This window comes from Phalacrocorax aristotelis, chromosome 6 (assembly GCF_949628215.1).
Source record: "Phalacrocorax aristotelis chromosome 6, bGulAri2.1, whole genome shotgun sequence".
Classification (NCBI taxonomy): Eukaryota; Metazoa; Chordata; class Aves; order Suliformes; family Phalacrocoracidae; genus Phalacrocorax; species Phalacrocorax aristotelis.
The window spans coordinates 18395787-18420734 of NC_134281.1; the positions used below are offsets into that span (position 1 = coordinate 18395787).

Genomic DNA, 24948 nt, shown 5'->3' on the forward strand with positions numbered 1-24948 from the left:
TCTGGAGCCACTCCTGCTCCTGGAACAAGTACTCTCAGAGCCAGAAAGCATCAGACTCTGTCTGAGCCTCTGGGGCTGTCTCTCCATCTGTTTGTTTAATGACGTGCAGCAGCCTCATCTCTGACTTTGCACCCTCAGGACAATAATCAGCTCTGAAGTTCAGGCCAGCCAGCTATTCTTCTGAGACAAGACTGCAGCTGGTGCACTGTAGGTCAGAGGCAGTTTAAAATTCTTCTTCTGAATTACTTTATGGCTTAAAATGTTGCTCGGACATCTGCAAGATACACAGAAAGCTTGCACAAGTTTTCTTTCTTGTTTTGTGCCGAAGGGATGGGCAGGCCTCAAAATCCAGATACCCTTGCTTGATCTGGTGAGGAGGACACCAGCTTGAAGGTTGGGAGCAGAGGATCTTTATCTGGCTTTGATGTGCAGCTTTGGCCAAGCACCTTTGCTCTCCTTTTCTCTCCTCGCTGCCAACATAGTGTGAATTGCTTGGATCCTTTGTGGTAGGACAGAGGCATGAATGTTTGAAGGGTTGTTGCTGTTCTGTAAACCTCAAGTAGATTCACAATGATGGTGGTGGTAGTAACACTGGTTTTTAGAAGCTTGTGACACAGTTCTGTGAAGCAGTGAAGGGTAAGTGACTGGCTGTGTTTGCTAACCAATCCAGAACCACCAGGATCGGGAAATACCTATGGCAAAATGGGCCTGCCAGGGCAGCGTTGAAGCTGCCTTGTATCCTGTGAATACTGAGTGGTTAATAGAGGAAGGAGAAGAATAAAAGCCAATAAACCCAATAAATCCCATGCCCAGGATAGAGGCGGAAGCAGGGGTAAGCACAAGCAGGGCAGTGGTGCCAAATGATGTCTGAAGGAAGTCGGCTACTGAAATCACTGAGTGAGAGGGGCAAAGCTTTATGGAAGATAGACCTCAGCAACATGTTGGTTTCAAGATTCTCTTTTGCTCTAACTGCTTGGTTCCTGTGGCCTTTCACCTGAGAAAGTGATGTGGTTCCTCTGTATGCAGAAGCTCAGGCTGCTGAAGTTCAGAAGAGCAACAGGGACTGTGTCCTCTTGGGGATGCCCAGGTGGTACTAGTCCAAGTGAAATGCCCCCCAAGAAAGGAAGGCTCCCTCAGGGTGTGCTTTGGGTTTAGTGCCCCCACTACATAAGGGGCATAAGATTCCTGGGATGGAATGAGGAAAATGCTTGGTTTTCCCTTACTAGCTCTTTCCTTTTGTTTTGGAGGTGGAGGTCATATGTAGTATTTCCAGCTTGTTTCAATTCACATTGCATTTCATAGGTTGACCAAATAGATTGCCCAAATAATCTGATTCTGTGCATGAGTCCTTGTACAAAATGGGGTCCTGTTCTGCCAGGTACACTCCAGGCCCAGGGCACTGTGAGCAAGACTTTCTGAAGCAGGTAATATAACCTCAAGGTTTTTTGTAAGCTCTGGGTGGTCTTAGCTCACCACAGGAATGGGGGAAGATGCTTCAAGTGCCCTAGAGAACGAGCACAGGACTGAGAATGGCAGGGGGAGCTACTGTACTTGCCATGCTATTGAGAAACTCGGGTCAGCCAAATAGCCATGTCTGAACATCTGTAGTTGATGGCAAAGGCAATGCCAGGATGAGTGAAATGCAAGCCCTGAATTAGAGAGACAGATGGAGCATGGTAAGAGGGAGGCATGGGTCAGAGGAAAGCAGCAGCTGATACGTGCAGGCATCCTTCTCCAAGGTGAAGGAGTAGGAGCAATTTCCTTTTCAGAGCCAGCCATTACCCAGCGTGGTGCTGAGAACAATGGGTACCGTTCATGCAAAGTTGCCAACAGTGCAGTAACAAAAACCTTAATGAAGAATAGAGCAGGCTTATCATTCAGTCAGCTATACCAAAAGAGCCATGTATCAAAAACACAGATGGGAGCACATGTCTGCATGTGCCCACCCATGTAACTGAGGGATGCATGGCCTGCTTGGGTCTGGTGTCTTGAGAGGCTTCGGTATAAAAGGTTCCCTTGATTTGCTTGAGCCTGTGTTCAGGCAAGGAGCTTGATTTCAATGAAACAAAGTCAAACCCTCCTAAAAACAGGAGTTATTTTGGGTGTGATTTTTGAATGCTTGAGTTGATTCTATTGAGTGGGATCTGGTTTGTTGATTTTTTTTTTTTTTTTTTTTTAATTAAAGTGGATACTCAACATAAACTTGAACATTTTACAATGCTTCCAGTAGGGCATCCCTAATTGATAATGAAAGCCAGGGCATTGGACTCTTTCCCCACCATACCTTTGAAGTGAAGGGACCTCAGAAGAAAGCAAGACAGTGCTTGCTTGCAGTGCCATTGGAGTGGGAAGGGTCATGGATGTGCAGGGGCCCTTCCAATTCCACAGCACAGCATCTTGCAGAGTTTATCCTTTGGCAGACTGTGCAATCAGCCTTTCAAATTCCTCCATTTGCATCCTGGTAATAGCAGAACAAGGCAGCTTTCTCCATTATAAAAATCTCCCTCTGCTCCAACTTATTCAGAGGTGTTCAGGAAATCTGGCTCTTTCCCCTCTCCCCTGCTCCCCCAAAGTGCTTTTCTTTTTCCAAAAGCAGCATTTGTATCTTTCTCTTGCCTCAGCAGATAGATTTGGATGGTTGTATGTACTCAGGGTTATTGCTGCTACCTGCTATTTTAGCAGGAAAAGCCCCCACATGCAGAACAGAACAAAGCCCAAGGATTCCCGAGGTCTCCATTGATGCAGAAGGCACTGAGCGGAGCGTGAAAGAGATGACAGAAGCTCAGCAAGATCCTCCTCCATCCCTCCCCCTTCCTCACCCTCTGGTTCAAGGTGCAGGGGCTGGTTTGTGAATGAGGAGCCAAAACTCGTTCAGACGGAACAAATAACCAATAAAGGCGCACAATAACAGTTGCTCACAAGCCAGAGTCAGCAACGAAAAGGCAGCAGTTCTCAAGAGGGGGCTTATTTCCCGATGAGCCATTGGTGCATGACAGATGGAAGGAAATAATAAAATATTACTAACTTGCAGAGCTTTGATCTTCCTGCCTTCCCCCCCCCCCCCCCCCCTTTTTTCCCCCTCCCCTTTTTTCCCAAGGGTGTGGGGTTGTGTTAAAATGAATTAGGTGGAAATCTCATTTGGAAAAGACTGTCCTGGCAGCCATGGCTTGTGGAGAGAAGGTCAGGAGCCCTGATCCAGCAGCATGCTTTGGCAGGTGCTGAATTGTAGTTGTAACGTGTTTTCATAGCCTTTGAAGCACCCGTACCCCTTCCTGTTCTGTTGGTGCTGGCACATCTTTTGGCCTGCTCACAGGTCTGCTGGAGTAGGGGTGGGATGAGAATAGCCATTTTGCAGCTCTGCACTTCTCTTGCAAGTTCTGGACTATGTGCAATAAAGAGTAAAATGCATTTCTGGGTCAAATTCTCTCTTCTTCTAATTTCTGTGCCAACTGCTGCAGCTCCCAGGGACCCAGCAGCCCTGAGCTCGGGCCCTCAGCAGCCACTAGCTTTGAATTTATTTTTGTCTCACTGTGACTAATCTTTAGGGGTGAATAGGTTTTAGTTTTGTCTCTGGGGCTGTGAGGCAGAGAAATTTGTTTTCTTTACAGAGAAATCACTATAGTAAGAGCCCCAGCCCTGGGGCTTGAATACAAGGAGCATGAGCATTGGCACTGTGCAAAGTTGTCTCCCTCACAGAAAGCTCATCTTGATTTCAGGTTCTTTTTCTGCTATCAGGGGTGTTTGTGAGTGCCTCTTTTGAAAATGCATTTCTTTGCTAAATCATCTGGTCTGGCTCTGTTCAGAATTGCTTCTCTTCTGAGCTCCTGCCTTGGTCCTTCCATCCACACATGCCTTTTCTAAGTAGCCGTCCCCTGCTCCACCTCACTGTGACAGTTCGGTTGTGGCCATCAGTGATGCTGTGCAGGCAGGCTGTCCACATCTTGCCATTGATGGATCCCCCAGGCTTTGTTGCACCAGCTTCTGCCTTGGTCCCTCCTGCCAGCTGAGGTAGAAACCTGCCTCCACAGTGCATCCATGACTCACTCCCTATTCACTCCTTGTTTTTTTGCTAGTTACAACATGCAGAAATGGGTACTGTGTCCCTGAAATGATGGAGTTGGGAAGTCTTGCATGCTTGTGGGGTGTGCGGGGTTTGGCTCTGCAGATCTCCCCCATCCCCATACTGCTGGTTGGCTTCCTCATGCTGCCCTTGCTGCATTTACTCAGGCAATGCCCTTACTACTCTTACTCCCTCGGCCGGCCATTTGTTCTACCCTGTTTGCTTGCATAATAGTGCTAACACTGAGAGTGTCTTACACCACCAGCCCCTGGAGTTTCTTCTCTGAGAAAAGTTTGATCAGTGATTGAGGGCATCATCACCCCTCGCCATGGGGAGGTGTTGGTGTAGCTCCACATTTTAATTCCTGGAGCAGAGGTGGGAAGGCTAGAGGCCTGCTGTTTGGAGTAAAAACCCACACCCTTGCGTTCAGCTTTTATTATATTTTCTTTAGTGTAGTGTAGGAAGGTTATCTCTCTTTGTTAAAGACATACATAATGCCTCCAGTTTGTTGGGTGTTGGGGTTTCTTTGGTGTTTTGGGGTTTGTTTGGTTTTTTTTCTTGTAAATGGAAATATATGTGGCTTCTCACTGGGAAGTATTGATACAGAGCTACATACAGAAGCAACCTGAATCTGTTAGCACAGACAGAAAATACAGGGAAATTATAGGAGTGTCATGGCTTTCATTTGAAGATTGTTACAGAACCTTGAGGAAATGTGCTAGAAACATTTAAGGGCAAAGGATTTGTTTAATGCCAGGATATAGCATTGCAACTCAGGATCAACATGGGGCCTTTCTGTTCCAGATACTGTATTTCACTTTTTGTCCATTATTTTATTACATTCCTTGGCTGGTCCCATGGGCACTTGATCACAATAGCTGGGGGAGCTCCAGATTAGGGTGCAACAGCAAAGCTGCAGATGTGCAGCTATGGAGTAATTTTCAGCTGTGTTACAGATCTTGCCTGGCTTCATTTTAGCAGAAAGCCCATGGTTTCTGCTTGTTTTTCATGTGAGTGGTTTTCTAACTGGCCATCCCCTTTGCCAAGCAGGGGGAAGGGAAGGATGGATTCTGCCCTTAAGTGGGTGCAGAAGTGATACCCCTGGTCAGGAAAAGCAGACCCCAGTGGATGCAGGTAATACCCCCAGGCACTGGGAAGGGAGGTACCTGCAGGAGTCAGGATTGGTTTGCCTTTTTGGTTTGTATTATTTAACACTGAGAAAAAAAACCAATTTTGAGTTAAAATGGCTCTTCTGTCCTTTAAATTCAAGGGCAAACTAGGCAGGAAGGCCTGTACAGATTGAACAGTTAAAACAATATCTTTGGGGTGTTGTGTTTTTTTTTTTAAAAACTTGGTTTGCCAAAAACTTACTAAGACTTTTTGCAGCGATCTTGGACAGGAAAACATTGCAAAATACCACATTCTGCTTGGATGATAACATTGTTTCCTGCCCTGCTCTAATACCAGCCGTGCTGTCCTTTTGCCTCAATTCCTGGGATTGCTTTACTCAAATGTTTGCTTTCTCCATTGGGCTGGACTCTGACACTTCCTACTGGTTTTGGGGGATTGGCTGAAACTGCTCCAAGCCTAGAGGCAGCACAGCCCAAACACTTGCTTCCTCCTCTGGAGCTAATTTTGTGTTCCCAGCTGATATTCCTGACAAGATCCCACCCCTTCACCTCCAGGGAGCCAGCTGGCATATATAAATCCAACCGACAAGATTTATAATCATCACATGAAAGTGATAAGTGCCAAAGCCACGTCCTTCAGTTATCCTCAGAGAGCATCACTGAGCTCTGGAGTTCAACTCATCAGACATAATGTGGTTCCTTCTGCAGACAGATAGGCTTTGGTTTTCATAAATTGGCTTTTATTTCCATATACTGCTCAGAATACCCTGGTCCAAGAGTGGTAGCTCTGGTTGTGTTTGGAGCAGATATACCTGCCTGGAGACCCATGTTAGCTGTTGGCCTCATCCCTCAAATAGGTGTCTGATTTCTTGCCTTTATTTCCACAAAAATGTTTCTTTTAGCCATACAAGATCCAACAGGCGAGTTGCAGTATGCTCTGTGGGGATGTTTTTTTGCATGAAAACAAAGCCTGTGGCAGGCAGAAGGGCAGTGAGCCTCCTTGGGCCATCTTCGCCAGGTGGTGACCTGGAGCCTCAGCCCAGCTTTCCTAGTCCCGTTCACTCTGACAAAGTTTTGTGGTTTCAGGCTGAAGTAATAGACTGCAAAGGGAAGAAGCTGAAGGACAAGCATAGCTGTGGGCTCTGCTGCATCTTAAGATGCTGCCACCATCCTCACAGCAGGAGGGGGTGGCTTGTCTCTCTCCTCCCCCAGGCCTGTGGCAGGCATGCTGCAGGCAGTAACCCAGCATCTCCTCTCAGCAAGGCGGGCAATGGCGGGACCAAACACTGGTCCAGCTGAAGGAGTTGGCAGGAATAAAAACTGCCCATCTTCCCTGCTCCTATGTCCCAGCAGGCAAGGGCTGGGAGAGTTTACTCCTCGCAGGTTTCTGTCATGCAGTGGACATCAGCTTGGTATGCTGTTTACTGGTTTGTCTGCTCCAGAAACGTTACAGGGAAGGGAAAGCTCTTGGCCAGTGCGAGGCTGAATTTTCCGGACTGTTCCCATTGGGGGTTTATTGCTTGCAACTTTTAGCGTGGTTTTTTTTGTGGGTTTCTATTTTTTTTCCCCCCTCCTTAAATCCAGGCCTCTACAATCTTAATTAGCTGGCTGTGGACATAAGCTTGCTTGATACATGACAGTTTTGATTGGGAAATATAAACAATGGAGGTGGTGAGTAGAGATGTAGAGATGCTCAGGGATAGTGGTTTTGGTCTGTGGTAAATTTTGAGAATTGGTGTTTCTTTCTCTCTCTTTCATGGACCTGGATATAAACTCAAAATTTCCCCTCAAAAACCCCACCCAACAACAACCAAACAAGAACTTCCAGATCCCACCCCCCCATCTTCACTTTAAATAAAAAATCTTAACTCTATTTATACCCTTTATTTAAACAAAGGTTTTTATAAATACCCTGAAGTATTCCTGGTGACTCATTTTGAAAGCTTTTTTTTTCCATTCAATGTTTAACAAAAGTATTTCAGTACGTTTCTTGAATGATGGTTTTGTTTAAAATAGGAGATTACTTTGCATATCTGTCTCTGCAATATCCACAGCGGATTCTGGGGCCAGTTCTGTGGCGGGGCTCCCAGCAGCCTGTATGACCCAGTTAGTTGGCAGCCCTGACTTGCATGAAGGCAGGCAAGGTTCCTGTGTCCAGTCACAGATGGTCTCTCTGCTGCTTCATAACTCGATGGATGCAGCTGGGTGCAAAGCTAAGCAGGTAGAAGAGCAGCCAGTGTAACTGTACAGGGTTACATGTGCAGCTGTGGGCCTTGCAAGGCCGCCCAAGAAAAGATGGAGGAAAAGACTGAAAGCTTTGTCCATGGCCTAGACCTTGGTCCAAGCTCAGAGGAAAAACTGAGTGAACTGAGAAAAAGTCCAGGGCTGTGCTGATTATCTCCTATCTCTGGCCAGCGCAGTTGAGCCCATGCAGGGGATGTCACTCACTCCTGGAGTGTGGCAGATGGCTCTCTCCAGTGACTTTGCTGCTTCTTTGCTGTTCCTTGGTTGGGCTTAGCACCAAAATTCCGTCTTGGAGGGAAAAGAGCAAAAAGGAAGCAGATTCTTACCTGCTAACAGCACTAGTGGCCTGCTAGTGCAGCTAACAAGGTGCTTCCCACCCAGCCTTGGCTCTCTGCATAACCCTTGCCTTTACCTTGGTCTGAAGTGGCCAGTGCATAAAGGATTAAAGATGTTTCTACAGCTTCCCCAAAATAACAGCAGATGTTCCCGGCAGTGGGAATCTTGCCTGCCCTGCATGGGAGCAATGTTCGCTATAACCTCAGCTCTGTGTTGGTTGCATCTCCTGCCTGTAATTTACACGAGGAAATGGAGATAATGGCAGGCTTGTGAGAAACACAAGTAGATTTGGGTCTAAAGTGAGAAATGTTAGAGAGGTGACTTGGGTGGGCAGACATTTATCCTGGGATGTGCAGCATAACCACGTTTGCCACCTTTAATTTTGAGATGCCCAACCCAAGCTTAGTGTGGCTTATCCAAATCCCTGCCAGGGAGAGAAGCTGGGTCCCTTGCTGCATTATGAGTAGGGAACCAAACCAAAACAGGTCTGTGCTGTATCCTGTTGCCAGGGCCTGCTGGCTATGGCCTGGCAGGAGCACAGGGAGCAGGCCCAAGAGCGATGTGGTGCCCCAGAAGTGTTCGCTTCTCCCTTGATGATTAAAAACAAAGCTGTTTTATTCAGTCATGCAAAGGTAAACCCAGTAGGGAACTATTCCCAGAGTTGCTTTTATTTCTCATGCAGTCTTTTCTGGTGTGGTGTTTATGCTTTAGCCAATGTGCCTCTTTCTTGAGGCTGGGAGAAGTGGACAATCCTGTGGGCTGGGTGTCTGGGAGAGCTGCAGACACATCTGCTTCAAGCCTCTTCCATCCTGACTTCATCTGCTGAGCTCTTGCTCAGCTTGCAGCCTCTCAGCACAAGGGACTTGCAGACTCCCAATAATCCCAACCACAGTGAAAGCCAGCTTCTCTTAGTTTGCAGGTAGACCCCTCGCTGTGCCTGCCAAGATTCATTTGCAGAGTACGCAGTGAATCACTGTGGCATATGAGATGGTCTGGAGATAGTTTTCCAAAAGATGAAGTGGGACCTTTATTATAAGGGAACCCAGGACTGTGGGTTCCCATTCCTGAGGTCAAACAGAAGGTGCTAAGTGAGCAGCCCTTTGCCTGCCTACAGCCACAGAGAGTGGCTTCTTTCACTGCTTCCTTTTCTGCCACTCTCCTTTCTTACCTTGAACAAGCCCTCCACAGCAGAGGCTTTCAGGATGGCCCTCAAGAAGTGGGAAGGACAGTTTGTTGATGTGTGCATGGCTGGTCTTGCTTCAGAGCAAAGAGGCAGCTGTCCTTGGATACCAGGATGCCCGGGAGATGTGTGACAGCCAGCTGAAAAGGGAGAAACTGATACCTATTGATTTACAGCATGTGGGATGCTTTGCCCTTTGAGCTTTATGTGTGTCTATATATTTTTTTTCATATATATAAAATATTCAGTTGGGTCGAACAGTTATGTAACTCTTTTTTCTACCATTCCACATAAAGAATAGGCTGCTTCTATAGGTAGTTGTTTCCTAAAAGCTGAAGATACATTTGTGAAGATGCGGCATACTGACAGTTATACCTACCTCTTCCAAAGCAGATCATCAGAGTAGTTTCAAGGTGGTTGAACCACCATGGACCAAATAATTTTGAGAGCCAGTGGGAAGTATCTGTAGAAAGAAGTCTTCTACAATCAGCTACTGTATCCTATATTTTTGGCTGAGTTCAAAAGCCTGTTATGTGGTGTTGGTCCCTCCCATCTTTTAATCACAGCAGTGCAGTGAAAAAGAGCAACACTATGCTTGTTTCAGAATAATTGACTGTGATTAAGTAGCTGCTTCCTCTCCGTGGAAGGTAACAGTCTGGATCTCTGAGAGAAGTGTCAGTCCCCATCCCCTCCTTAAAGAGTATCCAGCTGAGGTGTGTGTTTATATCTGTCCTTATACTAGAATGTGGTCCATCCACAAACGGGGTCACTAATAGCACTGACAGTTTTCAGAGCCACTATCAAGAGATGCTGCTGCATATATAAAAACCTCTCTGCTCTAAACCCCCCTTCAACACAGAATGTCTTTATTTGCCACAAGGATCTGCTGTGAGAGTGGGTTAGTTAATGTTTCAATAATGTTTGAAGTATTTATAGCTTTAAACTAATCTTTATACAGCTTAGTAAATAGCTGTTATTTCTTTATGGCAGGCTGCATATACGGGCTGTTGTGATGCAGCCATACTCCCATTAGAAATTGGGTGTGTGCATTTCCTGGGTGCTTTTGAAAATTTCTGCAGTCAAATCATTAGCAGCAGGAGCGGAGATAGGACTGATAATATGAAATGCAGTTCCTACCCCCATTTCTCAGAGGAGTTAAGTGAGAGGGAGCAAAGTGAGGTTTCAAGGGTGAGTGGAAGTGCTGTACCATCTAGCTGGGAGGTGCATAGGTTTCAGCTCTGTTCGCTGCCTTCTGCTAAATTTCAGTCACACCTTGGTAGCCAGAGTTGCAAGGGTGGATTCTAGATGCCACAGCTAAGCTGATTTCATGCTCCTGGCAGCAGCAAACTGTTATATCCTCTCCCTGCTTCCAGCTGTGTATTCCCATCTCCTGCCTGGCACAGGTCCTGGTGCTTGGCAGACCTTGTGCTGGGAAGATGCACCTTGATAACCTGTCAGAAGCAGGTTTACTGTGTTTGGGGAGTTAGTTGGTTCAGTGTGCGGTCTGCTGAGCACCAGAGCTATGGCAAAGAGGATGAATGGGGGAGCATAAGTGAGGGGAGCAGCTCCTTTTGGCACCAATGATCCATCAGATTGGTTCAATCTGTACATCTGTAAATTACATTAAGACTAAAGATTTTTGATCTTCATGCATGTTTTCACTTGAGGAAAAAGATGACAGCCAAAGCTGAAAAAGTCCAAAATGAAAAGTTGGTTCATTTACTCCCAGCACCTTTGGGACCACTTTTCTAGAGAAAAAGCTTCTGCATAAGGCATAAAGTTTTGCCTTTGGATTTTGACCCTCACTCCAGGTGAGGTGGAAGAAATTCCGTTCCTTGCAGAATTCATTATGAAAGTGAGCAGCAAGGAAGTTGTTTTGCTGAAATCAAAACTAAGTGAGGAGCTGGGACATGGGAAGGAGAGGAAAGGTCATGATGCATGTTTCTATGGCACTACCTAGGTAGTTTGGGTACAGAGTTGCCTGAGGCACTGGAGGAACGCTAAGCATTCATTGGTTTTAACTCTGACAATGTGCTCTATTGATCTTGCATTTCTTTTGATTATGGCAGTTTGTTGTTCCTGCTCATGCACAGGGTGCTGAATGCTGGAAGGGCACTTTGTCTAGCTGCCTGAACAGCTAGGAGTGGAGGGTAATCCCTGATGTTGCTGGGAGGCTGGAAGAGTAGAAAAAGCAAAGGGAAGCTTGACAATAGAATCAGAGCTGTTTACTTAACCCAACCCATTGACATAACACTGTAAATTCACAGTTCAGTAAAAGATTCCCAAGACAATGAAAACTGAAAGTTCCAAGAGTAACTATTAGGCATGAAAGGTGCTATTTCATAGGTTTATTATTGTTTATATTTGCATACACGTATACACAGCTGGGAGATCTCTAAGTCTCCTGGATGGGGCCCAGAGAGGCTCTACTCCTTCATCTGCAGGACAATTTCTGTGGCTCCCTTGGAGCACCCAGACTTTGTCCTGCTGTCTCTGTCCTGCAGGGTCTTGCCTGTCCTTTTCGGAATAGGCCCTCTCACCTTGCACAACAGCTGTCATGGGTCACTTCAACAAGTCAGGGTTGTTCTCTGTGTGGGAACAGCTGCCACAAATCCAGTGAAGGTAGGAACTTGAATGAAAACATAAGCCTTGACAGAGAAATGAGATATCACAGGGTGCCTGAGAGCTGGCAAAGGTCAGTCTCTCTCTGCTATGTCACATAGTTGTTTGTTCCTATGCCTGGCTGACAAAGAGGAGACCTGTCATGTTACTTGGCTATCAGGACTTGACAGAGCATTTGGCTGGCCTGAGACAGGGAGAAACCTCTCTACCTCTCTGACACCCAGCTGAACTCAAGGAATTTGTCAATTAACTCCCACCTGCCTTGGAAAACAGATTAGGAGCATCTGCTGATAACACTAATTATCCCTTTTACCTGCCAAATATTCTGTGGCGGTCAGCTCAACACAGGTTTGTCATGGCAGACTCAGATTCTGCGTGTGCTGGTACTGCTACAAATGAGTAGATGCTAAGGACACGGTTACATTCTTGCTCTCCAAAATGAACACCCCTATGAATCTAATTTTGTTTTAGCTACTGAGATTAAAGGCAGTGGATTATTTGGAAGGAGGTGCAGGGACTTTGAGGAAGCCCTGTGGTTTTCCCTGATGACTGACCAGGCTGGAGATGAGCAGGCTGTGACTTGGGTTGGGGTCATTTCACTTGGGTATCTCCACATCAGAGGAAACCATTGTTGTGTTCAGGTTAAATAGCTCTTCATTAGTTTTGATGGAAGGAAGGCAGGCAAGCGCCCCTTTTGAGCTGGCCTCTTCTAAACCGAGCCAAGACACTGTCTCGGGAACTGTGACCCTGAGACTGCTATTCTCTTCTGCCCCAGGAGAAAGAGGCTTTCTGTTGTAGTAGTAATATGCTTGTTTCCTACATAGGACCAAATAATGCAAAAGCCCACAGCATCATAATGTAGGGGCTGTCCTGCTTTTTTCTCAGGTAAAAACATTTTTTTAAGGATTTTTGTTTTACTTTCCCTACCTTCTTTCCTCTAACTCTAAATCCTTCTAAAAATATATATCAAATATCTCCTGGAATGGCACATTTCTGAGCATGATTCTTACATTTCTTGTGTACAGGATTTTCTTCTACGTTTTGTGAAGTTCTCTTTGTTAGAATGAAATGCAGAAGAGCCAGATGGTTTGGCCAGAGTCCAGTTACCTAAGAAACATAGCACCAGGACCCTAGCAGAAACTATTTCCTCTAAAGATCACACTCAGCCGGCTTTGTTCTAAATAACTGGCTTAGAGTCAACATTGAGCTGTCAATACCTTTTTTTTTTTTCACCCTAATTAATGTACAAGGTTCAGCCTGGAATCAATATAAATGACCTCATGGCTTTTTTTTTTTTTTTTAAATTCCTCAAATAATGTTTCTCCATATGACTCCTCCTCCTTCAGAGGTGTGTTGAATCATGTATGCTTTTTTTTTTTCCCCAGTAATGCTGTAGTAGAAATTTTTATAGTCTCTTGCTTTCTTTGGCCCAAAGTGTCTGGGTTGTCTGTACATGTGGTGAAGCTGGAGGAGCTCTGACACCTCTCTGGTGCCTTCAGAGCTCCTGTAGCTTCTACAGTTCTTCTGCCCTTTGGGAACTGATCAATGGATGGGGGATGAGGTGTGTGCTGCTTAGGTGTTGGCCTGTGTATCTGCTGTCTGCTGATGTGTAGAAGTTTATATATATATGCTGTTTGCAAAAAGAAGCTGGGGAGTATGCCATACATTTATTTCCCAAAAAGGACTAAAACTCATACAGTTGCTGGGTCCCTGCTGTGAAAGGACGAGGGTGTATTCAATCATTCAGTGCATGTGAAGTGCATTGGGTGGATCTTTCTGTAGGCCATCCTGCTCTGGAAGATGGCATTGGCCACTTCACTCCAAGAAGCAGGTTCTTCTGCTGAGAAAAGCTTTAATTTTTTCTTTTTTTTTTTTCCCCCTAGCGTGTTTGAGGTCACATTAACTTTTCAATCTTAATTCAGACTGAATCAAAATCTGGGTTTTTTTTCAGCAGAAGATCCGAGGGAACATTTGTGTCGATTCAGTGGAGACATTCTTGCTTTGGTTCAAATACTTTTGTTCTTTGTCTTTCAGACTGAAACATCCTATGCTTTGATTCAGATTTTTTTGTATTTAGAAAACATTCACTTAAAATCAAACATAAAGTGGGGAAAAAAAATAAAGCAGTGTTCATACATCCATCCTCATCTCAGAGGGGGATGGCAGAGGGACAAAGAAATGCATATGATCATGATTCCATGTGACAGGCAAAAATTTATCCCAGAGGCAGTACCCATCAGGATCCTTCTGACGTAGGATATGATTTAGCAACTGCTTAGTACCATGCTCCAAGCTGAGTACTCTGGTATATCTACTGATTTTTTTAAAATTTATTTTTTTGGTAGGGAGATAAGAGCTGATTTTTCTTTCTGAACAAGGCTCTGATTGTGAGCTGTAAAGCTGGGTAGAAATCTGGCCCCATTGACTTCTACAGTGTGACCTGATGCCTTAACTCTAAGGCATCTTTCTCTCTTCAGAGTTCGTATGTCACCAAGCATTTCTTTTTGGTCACTTCACTAAAGTAGCATATCAAAATAATCGAGTGAAACTGGATGCTTCCTTTGCAGATGTAAAATTTATTGTCTGCTCATGCCTTTGTGCTGAAGTTAAGATCTTGGATTTTAAAAACCCTCCTCCTCCTGGCTACGTGGGAGTTTCCCCTGAAGATGTGGAATGTTTACTGCATACCAACAGTAAGACATTATGCTCACAACACCTACAATTTCTAAACCGCATGTGGCCTGTGTGGATTTCCTTGTGCTGAATTCACATGGAAATACAAACACATGTGGCAGTTTTGTTGCTTTTCTAGGAAATCACTGAGCACAGCCCTGCAAAATAATACTTCCTACTGTTAGATGCACTGCAAGTGGGGGAAGGTACTGCCTTTGTGTCCTGCGCCAAGGCTCATGAGTCATTCACCCGGAGTGTCTGGCTTTCCAGGAAGGCAAATCCCAATTTTAGAACCTCTCAGGGACCGAATAGTGCTGTGGGGAAATAATAAAGGAAAGGTCATCAAATGTTATCAGAACTGGAGGTTTCCAGTGGGGATCATGCCAGGAAATACATGATCAGAAATAGGAGAAACTGTTGTGTCAAGACAGCTGGAATAAAGCCAGCGGGATATGAAGTGGCTTCAGGCTTCTGTAAGGAAGGGTGAAGTGAGCTGGTAAGGCATGAGAAGAGGGGAGGTTGGGGAGAAAATGTAAGAAATTAATAGCTGGCATCTTGCTATGTGTGTTCAATAGTGCTGTACAGCTATCAGCTGTTCAGTCATTGCTTGGGTGATGTGAAGGGAAGGGGCATCTCTCTTGACTCAGTTGCCAGGTGAATATCGGCGTGTGTTGATGTTCCTCGGCGCTTCCTGATCTTCAGTCATGAACTCTGAGGTTGGCACCCAGTGAGGTGGTGCTGCATGATCCTTGAGGGAGAGGTGTTCAAGTGAAGCACAGGAGTGGCAGGACAGATTTTGCTGCAGGGAGGTGTTCCCTCTGTGCCGGTACCATCAGCCTTCTGCCTTTCTGATGAGGGAGGTGTCCTCTCTTTCCCACTTGCAATCAAAATGGCTGAAAAGAGCATAATTTCTCAAAGAATGCAAAAGTCCTTTGATTTCCTTGGTGCACGTTAGCAAGTACAAGGACACTTCACCTCAGTGTCCTACCCAAATTGTGATGTATCCTCAGATGTTTTGTTTGATTACTTGCATAATTCTTTCTTTGGATATACTGAGCAAAGTACATGTGCGCTACCAGCAGCTGCAGGATTCCACCCCAGGGATGGCTCCATTTCAGTGGTGAAATCACACTGGAATGTGCTTCTCATCCAAACATTAACCCCACTTAACCTAAAAACAACAACAACAACAACAACAAAAACAAACCAAAACCACTCCAACTTTGTCCTGTTTGAGAAAATTTACTAGTCTGCTTTCCTTTACAGAGGAACTTAAGTATTCTTTTTATGTCCCTCCTGACCCACCTCAACTCTCTGACAGAGGGCTAGAAGGCTTAGCTATATGATGATCATATTAGTTTGGGGAAAGACATCTAAGTGGAAGAGAGAGAGACAATTTGCTTCCCTTTTCAAAAAGTCCACTTCTGAAAAGCTTACTGAAGACATATGCTTTTTATGCTTGACCTCTTGGTCATGCAAGCAGTCTAGTGTCTTTCATAGCCTTTTCTATGGCCTTTGTAACTAACGCCTCTTTGAACTAGAGTTCTAGTTGGGTCTGCTTTCCCTTGGTGTGCCCTTAGCCTCCTTTGCTTAATGATCACTTTTAACCTTAATATCATGCCTCATATGACTGGCCTCTATTGTTGCATGCATGGAGATCCTTCCTTGCAAGAAACCTAGGAAGCCCAACTCCCACTCAAATTACTTCCTACTCAAACTGTGAGTAATGCTCTGCAGAGTTGGTACCTACAGCAGAATGGCAAGCATCACCCTTAGTGACTTCAATGTGTTAATGACTTGTACTGCAGGCCTTTGATAATATTTTCTTATTGTGATGCTGGCTACGAATAAGCAGTTCGCACATGGTTTGTGTTACCACTAAAAAGCTCCTGGTAAAGAACTGCATCCCCTGAGCAATGAATGCAATGTGATCAGATGCATCTCGGGGCTTGGTCACTCCCATGTGTGGTAACACAGGCTATTTGGGCAGAAGTATTTCACAGGTAGAAGTGATATGATTTACCACATGGGGTTGCCTCATAGTTATATCACCAGAGAAGAATATGAGAGATCATTCACAAGAGGCTCACCATCTCAAGAGGCCCACTGATTGTTTCAGTCCAGATTGTCACCTCTCCTGTGGTCATCTTTGACACTTTGGTCCCATTGCTACTAAAAGCACTAAAAAGTGTGAATTGCTGGATTGGCATGTTACTGGGCTTAAAAAGTAAATGAAGGGTCTTTCAGTAAGTAGATCCATTTCTCCACCTGGTTTGACTTGAGCTGCATTTCCCATCACCTGCAGTAGTGACAAAGTACTGACACTGCTGACGGCTCTGGAACATATCAGGACAGCTCAAATCCTTTCCAGTGAACGACTTCAGAAGTCATTGTTGCTTCTTTTGCTCATTTGGGTATTTGGGGTTTTTTTCTGGCAATGTTATTCTGGAAACAGTAGCTGTTAGGCATGTTGATGAAGCTTTCATTGAGCATTTAAATTTGATTTGAGAAAGAGCTTGAGACAGTGGAGGGACACCAAGCTTCTTGATATGCCCACAAAGAGTTGATAGTATCCAAAAAGACACAGAGAATGTTGGTGATGTGCTAAGTATTCACTGTTCTCAGAAGAAATTAAAACAGGAACACTCTAATAAGGATATGAAGGGAGAAGCAAAAATCCCCTGAAATAGGGGCTTGCATTTGTGGCATAAATTTTTCCAGTGAGCTGTTAACTTCTTTGTTAACAAAGTAGACTTGAGTCCTAAACAGGGTACATAATCTAACCAAAACACTGTGGAAACTGGACACTTTAATTCAATACTGGAAAGCCAACATCTTATTAAAATGCACCATCTGATTAAGTGACAGCTACAATTTATTCCCAGGAAAATCCATTTAATTAGTTGGAAGGAGTGAGGATGTTTGATCTTCCAAGAAAGAGACACTTCCAAGGGCTGCTAAATATGAATTCAGGAGAGGGATTTTGTGATGTATTCACAACATACCTGTTCACTCAAACTTGTAAAAAAAAAAAAAATCATTACGGTGTTCAGTTCTCTTGTGAGTCTTTGAATGTAATGAGTGCTCATTCCAGCAAGTGTTTCAGGTTCATGTTTCATTTACCGTCAGCCCATTTCTCCTATCCAGCTCCTTCAGTTGCCAGAGAACTCAGAAAGATGACCTAAAGTCAGTTCAGAACTACCACAGCTCAGTGGAGAACCTGCACATCGGCTGTTGTCCACAGTAAGCTGGTAACACTGTGGTCATAGACTCTGTACGGTGTGATTTCAGGGAAGGAGGGTTCCCTCTTCATCTGATGACACTGGCGGTTTGAGAGATCGTTTTCACAGCTGCAGCTGGTGTTTCATTCCAGCTCTCCTCTATGCATATTGCCAGAGCAGCTAGCACTAGTTTTACATTGCTGGCTGTGTTCTGCATTGTATGAAACAGAAGTTTTGATCCCAGAAGAAAACTTTCAGCCCAAAGGGTGTATTCAATTACCACATATATATCAATGTACAGATACGGCACAAAACCTGATTTCAAGAAGCCTGGGGCAAGGGTCATACTTAGAAATTTTTTGTCATTTGTAAGCTACTGTCTTTAAGCCACCTCTTCTTCCCTCTCTCACAGTGCTTTAATGAGCACAATGTAGAAATACCGCTAGTCCTTTAACTCACATTATTAGAACTTTGATTCAGATTCAGTATTTTATTTATTAGTTCAACCTTTCATATCTGAAGAGGGTAGACTCTCCCACTACCTATTTCATGGGCACAGGATAATAGATTTTAGTGTCAGTGTGTCATCACAAAAGGGAAAAAAAAAACCCAAACCCCTCCAATATAGTGTATCCACAACACTCTTACATGCAGAAGCTGTTGCATGAATGGGCAGAGATAAAGATGATTTTGGGGTAGATCATGCCCTCTCAGTCTGTCTGTCACCAAGTGATTTGAAATGTTCCCACTTTTCTCTTCCATATAAAGCTCCAGCCCCTCATCCACCTCTTCCCCATGTTAAATATTCTCCCTTTGATTGGGAAGTGGGTCTGTGAGGATTTCTAGGAGGAAGCAGGGGACAGCTAATAACAGCATTAAACCTGACCTTCTGTGTGTGCCTGAGTCTGCTCTCCCCAAAGTGGTGCATAAATTAACATTCTGGCAATAATACTGAGCCTGTTTAATTTTCTGTTTGACTGGAAAAGTTGAGAAAATGTCATGATACTTGATTTAATCTTTGTCTATTTTTTGCTCCTGCTGAGTGAATTTTATTGGACTCTCGAGACCCAAGTGCACACAACACGTCTGGGAGCACATAAAGGGACACTGTCCTTCAGGCATGTGCTCCTCAGCCATGCAGGAAGTATAGGATTTTATGTTTGAAGCCTGGCTGAGGTTCCCTAATGGCTGTTAATCCACTGGTTGCTTTGACTATATCCTGTGCCAGATCTGGTCCCACCTCGGGAGTCTAGGGGTTTCTGCTTGCTTCACGTAAGCATTCAAAAATGTTTAGGAACAGGAGGCTGCATACCAGACTGAGTGTGTGAGAGTGGGATGGATTGAAGGAGTGGTTACAACAGCTAAATTTTCCTTCCTGAAACAGTGAAAAGTTGAATGTACTTTCAAGCATCTGAAGGGGTGAGCCACTTTGAAGGAAAAGGAGCTCTAGCCCAAAAGGGCTTTAGCAGAAGAGGCAGCAGAGGAAGTTTAAAAAAGTTTAAGGGTGGGCTGAGCAGATCTGCTGCTGGCAGTTGTAGCTTCACTGAAAGCTGTGGGAATTCATGCCAGATGGAGTCATGTCCTTGAGCATGGTTGGTACAAGGAATGGTTTCCCAGGAGAAAGGGTGAAAATCTTAACCTGGAGAGAAGCTGACACATCACTATAGTAATGAATCGTAAAAATAAAAAGTTTGGGAAGGAAATGCACCCTTTACTCACAATCATCCTTCACTTTCCTTAAGATTATTGAAGAGTGATCTTCCCCTGAGTCAAGTGCTGTTCCAATGGCTGCGATCCCATGGAAAACCTGTCCCAACAAGGCATTTTTTCTTTAGCTATTCTTACAATCTTGCAAGTATTCTCTCTGCTCATCTCATATATTCCTATGGCTCAGCTGGAATAGGAAAAGGAACTGGTTTTCACAGAATCACAGGTTGGAAGGGACCTCAGGGATCATCTAGTCCAACCTTTCTAGGAAAAGCACAGTCTAGACAAGGTGGCCCAGCACCCTGTCCAGCCAACTCTTGGAAGTGTCCAGTGAGGCCGAGTCAACCACTTCCCTGGGGAGATTATTCCAATGGTTGACTGTCCTCACTGTGAAAAATTTTCCTCTCGTGTCCAATCGGAATCTCCCCAAGAGCAATTTGTGTCCATCCCCCTTGTCCTCTCCATGTGACTCCATGTAAAAAGGGAGTCTCCATCTTCTTTGTAGCTGCCCCTTAAGTACTGGTACATGGTGATGAGATCCCCTCTGAGCCTCCTTTTCTAAAGGCTGAACAAACGCAGTTCTCCCAGCCTGTCCTCGTATGGCAGGCTTCCCAATCCTTTGATCATCTTGGTGGCCCTTCTCTGGACCCCTTCCAGCCTGTCCACATCCCTTTTTGTATAGCAGGGACCAGAACTGTACACAGTACTCCAGGTGTGGCCTGACAAGCGCTGAGTAGAGTGGGATAATGACCTCTTTCTCTCTGCTGGTGATGCCCTTTTGGATGCAACCCAGCATCCTGTTGGCCTTCTTGGACGCAGCAGCACACTGTTCACTCATGTTGAGCTTCCTGTCCACCAGGACCCCCAGGTCCCTTTCCACAGAGCTGCTCTCCAGCCAGGTAGATCCCAGTCTGTGCTGCACTCCCGGATTATGTTTTCCCAGGTGCAAGACCTTACATTTCTGCTTGTTGAACTTCATAAGGTTCTTGTTGGCCCACTCTTCCAGCCTATCCAGATCTCCCTGCAGAGCAGCTCTGCCTTCTGGAGTGTCTACTTCCCCACTCAACTTGGTGTCATCTGCAAACTTCATCAGGATACACTTAATGCCATTATCCAGATCACTCATAAAGATGTTGAATAACATTGGGCCCAATATCAATCCCTGGGGGACTCCACTAGTGACAGGTTGCCAGTTTGAGAAAGAGCTATTTACTACCACCCTTTGGGTGCAGCCTGTCAGCCAGTTCCCCACCCACTGCACAGACCACTTGCCTAGGCCATAACACATCCATTTCTCCAGGAGGAGGCTGGAGGGGACCATATCAAAGGCCTTGGAGAAGTCCAGGTAGACAATGTCCACCGCCCACCCCATGTCAACCAGGCAAGTCACTTTGTCATAGAAGGCCACCAGGTTTGTCAAGCACGATCTGCCTTTAGTGAAGCCATGTTGGCTTTTCCCAATCACATGCTTCATTTGACTTGTGATGACCCCCAGGAGAATTCGTTCCATAACTTTCCCAGGGTTTGAAGTAAGGCTGATGGGCCTGTAGTTACCCGGATCCTCCCTTGAGCCCTTCTTGTAGATAGGGGTAACATTTGCCTTCCTCCAGTCCTCTGGGACATTCCCCATTCTCCATGACTTCTTGAAGATTATGGAGAGTGGCCTTGCACTGATTGTCAGCCAGCTCTCTCAACACCCTTGGGTGGATGGTGTCAGGGCCCATTAATTTGTAGGGGTCAAGCTCCTGTAGTAATTCATGTACTAACTCTTCCTTCACTGATGGTGGGTTGGTGTTTGGATCAACCTAAAATTTCGTTCCCAAAGCCTGGGTCCCGGCAGTGGTGGTAAAGACAGAGGTGAAGGAGGTGTTGAGGACCTCTGCCTTTTCAGCATCGTTAGTGATTGACTCTCCTTTTCTGTTTAACAGTGGGCCTATGTTCTCCTTTTTCTGCTTATAGTTGACATGTCTGAAGAACCCTTTCTTGTTATTTTTGACATCTACACCCAGTTTAAATTCAAATTGGGCTTTTGCTTTTCTGACTGTGTGTCTGCACTCTCTGGCTATGCCCTTGTAGCTCTTGATGGATAATCCTCCACTCCTCCATCCCTGGTGTGCTGCCCTTTTTGATTTGAGTGGCCCCAGGAGCTCATGGTTGAGCCAAGGGGGCCTCTTGCTCCGCTTACTTCCCTTTCCTTTGTAGGGCATAAATTGGCTTTGTGCTTCCAATAGAGAGTTCTTGAAGAACTCCCAGCACTCACTAGCTCCTTTGTCTTCCATGGAAGCTTCCCATCGAATCCCTCCCAACTGAGCCCTGAGCGAGCTGAAGTTTACTCTTCTAAAATCCAGAATCCTTGTCTTAGAGCACACTCAGCAGGATCCTGAACTCCACAATATTATGATCACTGCAGCCAAGGCTATCGCTAACAGAGATATTACAAAGCAGGTTTTCTCGGTTTGTGAAGAGCAAGTCCAGCAGTGCCTCATTCCTGGCTGGCACATCTAACATTTGTATCAGGAAGCAGTCCTCTATGCACTCCAGGAACTTGGTGGATGACATGCGAGCTGCCATATTGTTCTTCCAGCAGATGTCTGGGTAGTTGAAGTCACCCATCAGGACCAGGTTCTGTTGGCCAGAAGCTTGCTTTAGTGCCCCAAGTATTGCTTCGTCGGCATCGCCATCATGGTTAGTAGGTTGATAGCAGATGCCCACTCTGACGTCCTGCCTGGAGATGACCCCTTTGACTTTAACCCAGAGGCATTTGATAGAGCAGTCGCAATCACCATAGATCACTTCAATACATTCAAGGTTTTCCTTAATGTAGAGTGCGACTCCTCCACCTCCTCTGCCCTGCCAGTCTTTACAAAAGAGCCTGTAACCGTCCATTGCGATCCCCCCGTTGTTTGAGGTGTCCCACGATGTTTCAGTTACTCCTATGATGCCATACCCTCCTGAGTGGGCACGGAGCTCCAGTTCCTCCTGTTTGTTTCCTAGACTGCGTGCATTCGTATGCACACACTTGAGGTGATTACTCTTCTGTTTCACCTCTTGGGAGACAGCTAAGGAACCTTTGTCACCACACTGCTTGGCCTGACTTACTCCCCTGTTGGACGTGCTGGTGTGAGCGTTTTCGCAACGGATCCCACCCCCCCAAACCCTTCAGTTTAAAGCCCGCCTCCCCAAGTTAGCCAGCCTACTGCTGAAGATTCCCTTACCCCTTTTAGACAGGTGGATTCCATCCCTCCCTAGCATGTTGTTGTCATTGAAGAACACCCCATTGTCATAAAAGCCAAACCCCTCACGGTGGCACCAGCCACGTAGCCAGGAGTTGATATACGTTATGCGCCTGTTTCTGGCTGCCCCCTTCCCTCGAACTGTAAAAACGGAAGAGAAGATCACTTGGGTGCCAATGGTTTTCACTTGCTCCCCCAGGGCTCGAAAGTCTTCCTTGATTTTACCCAGGTTATAGCTCTCAGTGTCATTCATGCCTACATTAAATAGTAGCAGCGGATAGTAGTCTGTTTTCCTGATGAGTTGTGGCACCCTCTTGGCCATGTCTCAGACCTTGGCTCCTGTAAGTCATCATACCTCTTGTGACTCCCTGTCAGGTCAGCAGATGGGTTCCTCAGTACCCTTCAACAGAGAGTCACCCACCACAAGCACTCATCATTTCTTTTTACGATGTCCACTGTATGTTGCTGGTAAAGTTTCCCCGTGCAGGGGACTTTGCAGACCTTGCTCATGGGTGTCCTCAGCCATTAAGGCTTCATATCTGTTTCTGATTGTGATGGTGGGGGGTGCAGGCTGATGTGGAGTCCTGCTTCTGTGAGTCGCCAGGGTCCACGGTGCCTCATTTTCGGTGGTGTCTGCCACAGGAACATGATTCTGAAACCACCTGTCTATCTCTGGCCTTAGCTCCTCTAACACTGCGCAGCCTCTTAACTGTTTCCTGCGGTTTGGCCACCTGACGTAACAGGTCATCAACCTGTGCACACGTTGTGCAGGTACTTTCCTTTTCATTGGGAGAGGGGTTTGGGCATTTGCTACAGCCCACTGCCTGTACTGATGTTTCCTTTCTTACCAGACCCATCTGGGTGGATGCATCAGAGGTCTCAGGGGCTTTCTCTGTAGGAACAGTGGTTTTAGCTCTGAGGCGGTTGCCCACCATTTTGCCAGAGACCAAAGCACTTGCCTGAACTGTAGACCTACAAGCGGGCTGCGGCGTCCCCGCCTGCGCACCCTGCATGCGTGAACTGCCGCGCCGCGCCCTTCTGATGCGCCACACCCTATTTGCCTGCCCTGGTTGCCACGCTCCCTAGGGGTCGTTTAAATCTCCCGCCATTGCTTCTGGCAACGCCCCACGCTGTGAGAACTGCCGGCTGCAGACGGGTCCCTCCACTCACCCTCGGGCTTCTTGGGTACGAGGAACTGCCTTTCCTGCCCCGATCTAGCACTGAGCCATGGGACTTGCGCTTGCTGCCACTGTGCTCCTCGCTGTATGGCAGTATTTTTCCCCCCAAGACCTTGGAGGGCTGCCTATGTGTGCTGCAGGACTGGCAAGCACCCATGTACCCCTCACATGGGGGCTGGTATACAGGACATGCAGACTACATACAGAAGGACATGCAGACCACATGGCTGCAGCCTTGCATGTAACAAAGGACATGATACTTTAGTGATAGCACAGCGGTGCGGAAGGCAGCATGATTAACCACTGCCCGTGCAAGGAGCACACGCACAGAGGGGCCATTCAGCACAAGAAGTTAGATATTATTTCTTTTCCCCACCTACTGCTCCTTGCTGAGACATCCCAGGCTCAATGGCTCAACCCCTCTTGCTAATCTCTCCCAAAGGGAAATTTTGTCATTTCCAAAGAAAAGGGCCTTGCAAAGAGAAGAAATGTGGAGTGAGGAGAGGGAGAAGAATATGACTGCAGTGGAAAAAGGCAATCTGGGAATGAGTAAGGACACTGGCAGAGCAAGGGGTAGTTTCTAACAAAAAGCCTCCAGCCAAGCACTTCTGGAGGAACACCTGGGCACCCCTGAGCCGTGAGACCAAGTGAGAGTAGCAGCTATGTAGACATGGGGCTGGTTTGTGATTCCTAGGGGCAAATGTTGCAGAACTGTTCAGGACACGCAGAGGAACCCGAAGAAGTACAGGACAGCCCATGGTGATATAGACTGGGTAGGCTGTCACTTGAAGCACAGCTTCAGAGGGGATGGCCAAGCAGGGCAGAGGAACAACTTACCTGAAAGCATTTCAGAAGGACATTCGCAGCCTATCTGGTCTCGATTCAGGAGGAACCCATCTCCTGTGCTAGTGCTTCAATGCAGACTGGGATGGAGAGCCTGCAGATGGATGCTGTAGGGACAGCCAGCCCTCTGGAAAACACATGTTCTGCATTGCATTACTGATGGCTGGGAGAGGGCTTGAAAAGCTCACAAGGTTCAGCTTGTTAAAGACCAAATGATCGTGCCAGCACAGACTTTTCAATCCTGTAAATTTTAAGTCATTGGATCTTTGCAGAACATTTACTCCTCTTAGCTGCAGTTGCTGGACCTGAAGTTGAAACATATGCAGGGAAGAATTTGACTTTGGCCTATGTTAAATATGATAAACACAAGACCCTTTGTTATAGTAAATCAATTAATCAAGACTGCTGTGGTAGAAACCCCAGGGAGTCAATAGTAGCTCATGGCCCCTGAGCAAGAGCTCTCAGTGATCCTCGGCCTTGTCAGCCAATGGATGTGATATGTCCTCCTCAGTTTCTTTATG

At 46.0% G+C, this 24948-nt stretch overlaps 1 long non-coding RNA gene across 3 annotated transcripts in view; it reads left to right on the top strand.

Annotated features, from left to right (window-relative positions):
* The window catches only part of LOC142058695 (uncharacterized), a 264243-nt gene that overhangs the window by 124689 nt on the left and 114606 nt on the right, over nucleotides 1-24948 (top strand). Inside the window, exon 1 of one of the 3 annotated variants that reach the window (XR_012661068.1) lies at nucleotides 158-211. The exons of the other annotated variants lie outside the window; for them this stretch is intronic. This is a non-coding gene — a long non-coding RNA (uncharacterized LOC142058695). Of the gene's footprint in view, nucleotides 1-157; nucleotides 212-24948 lie in introns of those variants that run through there. 3 annotated transcript variants of the gene reach the window in all.